The sequence below is a fragment of the Stenella coeruleoalba genome, assembly GCF_951394435.1.
Source record: "Stenella coeruleoalba genome assembly, chromosome: X".
NCBI lineage: Eukaryota > Metazoa > Chordata > Mammalia > Artiodactyla > Delphinidae > Stenella > Stenella coeruleoalba.
This window is the reverse complement of record NC_137152.1, coordinates 67,640,750-67,643,534: the sequence shown is the minus strand read 5'-3', so window position 1 is coordinate 67,643,534 and position 2,785 is coordinate 67,640,750.

Here is a 2,785-nt window from a genome sequence, read left to right as displayed (position 1 = left end):
CAGCAAAGGAAACCATAAACAAGACCAAAAGACAACCCTCAGAATGGGAGAAAATATTTGCAAATGAAGCAACCGACAAAGGATTAATCTCTAAAATTTACAAGCAGCTCATGCAGCTCAATAACAAGAAAACAAACAACCCAATCCAAAAATGGGCAGAAGACCTAAATAGACATTTCTCCAAAGAAGATATACAGACTGCCTACAAACACATGAAAGAATGCTCAACATCATTAATCATTAGAGAAATGCAAATCAAAACTACAATGAGATATCATCTCACAGCAGTCAGAATGGCCATCATCAAAAAATCTAGAAACAATAAATGCTGGAGAGGGTGTGGAGAAAAGGGAACACTCTTGCACTGCTGGTGGGGATGTGAATTGGTTCAGCCACTAAGGAGAACAGTATGGAGGTTCCTTAAAAAGTACAAATAGAACTACCATATGACCCAGCAATCCCACTACTGGGCATATACCCTGAGAAAACCGAAATTCAAAAAGAGTCATGTACCAAAATGTTCATTGCAGCTCTATTTACAATAGCCCAGAGATGGAAACAACCTAAGTGCCCATCATCGGATGAATGGATAAAGAAGATGTGGCACATATATACAATGGAATATTACTCAGCCATAAAAAGAAACGAAATTGAGCTATTTGTAATGAGGTGGATAGACCTAGAGTCTGTCATACAGAGTGAAGTAAGTCAGAAAGAAAAAGACAAATACCGTATGCTAACACATATATATGGAATTTAAGAAAAAAAAATGTCATGAAGAACCTAGGGGTAAAGCAGGAATAAAGACGCAGACCTCCTAGAGAACAGACTTGAGGTTATGGGGAGGGGGAAGGGTGAGCTGTGACAGGGCGAGAGAGAGTCATGGGCATATACACACTAACAAACGTAGTAAGGTAGATAGCTAGTGGGAAGCAGCTGCATGGCACAGGGATATTGGCTCGGTGCTTTGTGACAGCCTGGAGGGGTGGGATAGGGAGGGTGGGAGGGAGGGAGACGCAAGAGGGAAGACATATGGGAACATATGTTTATGTATGACTGATTCACTTTGTTATAAAGCAGAAACTAACACACCATTGTAAAGCAATTATACCCCAATAAAGATGTTAAAGAAAAATAAATAAATAAATAAATAAATAAATAAATAAATAAATAAATAAAAAAAAATGAAAATACTTGGAGAGATTATAGTCAAAAACTTCCTTAACATGAGAAAGGAAATAGTCACCCAAGTCCAGGAATCGCAGAGTCCCATACCGGATTAACCCAAGGAGGACCATAACAAGGCACATATTACTCAAACTAACAAAAATTAAATACAAAGAAAAAATATTAAAAGCAGCAAGGAAAAAGCAAAAAATAACACACAAGGGAATCCCCATAAGGTTATCAGCTGATTTTTCAGCAGAAACTCTGTAGGCCAGAAGAGAGGGGCAGGATATATTTCAAGTGATGAAAGGGAAAAACCTACAACCAAGAATACCCTACTCAGCAAGGCTCTTGGTCAGATTTGAAGGAGAAATCAAAAGCTTTACAGAGAAGCAAAAGCTAAGAGAGTTCAGCACCACCAAACCAGCTATACAACAAATGCAAAAGGAACTTCTCTAGGCAGAGGAAAAAAAAAAAGAGGCCACAACTAGAAACAGGGAAATTACAAACGGGAAAGCTCACTGGTAAAGGCAAACATACAGTAAAAGCAGGAAATCATCCTTACACAAATATGATATCAAAATGAGCAACTGTGAGAAGAGAATATAAATGCAGGAAATGGGAATTGTATTTGAAATTAAGAGGCCACCAACTTAAAACCACCTTCTCTATATAGGCTGCTTTATCAAAACCTCATGGGAAATGTAAACCAAAAAATGATAATAGATATATACACAAAAAAGTAACCCAAACACAACACTAAAGATGGTCATCAAACCGCAAAAGAAGAGAACAAAAGAGAAAGGGCAGATAAAAGACCAAAAAAAACAAACCCAAAACAATTACAAAAATGGCAGTAGGAACATACATATCGATAATTACCTTAAATGTAAATGGATTAAAAGCTTCAACCAAAAGACACAGACTGGCTGAATGGATACACAAACAAGACCCGTATATAGGCTGTTTACAAGACAGCCACTTCAAACCTAGGGACACATACAGACTGAAAGTGAGGGGATGGAAAAAGATATTCCATGCAAATGGAAATCAAAAGAAAGCTAGGGTAGCAATACTCATATCAGACAATACAGACTTTTAAAATAAAGACTATTAAAAGGGACAAGGAAGGACACTACATAATGATCAAGAGATCAATCCAAGAAGACGATATAACAATTGTAAATATATATGCACCCAACATAGGAGCACCTCAATATATAGGACAAAGGATAACAGCCATAAAAGGGGAAATAAACAGTAAAACAATAATAGTGGGGGACTTTAGCACCCCACTTACATGAATGGACAGATCATCCAGACAGAAAATAAATAAGGAAACACAAGCCTTAAATGCCACATTAGACCAGATAGACTTAACTGATATTTATAAGACATTCCATCCAAAAGCAGCTGAATACACTTTCCTCCCAAATGCACAGAAACGTTCTCCAGGATAGATCACATCATGGGTAACAAATCGAGCCTTGGTAAATTTAAGAAAACTGAAATCATATCAAGCACCTTTTCTGACCACAACACTATGAGATTAGAAATCAATTACAGGAAAAACTGTAAAAAACGCAAACATGTGGAGGCTAAACAATATGTTACTAAA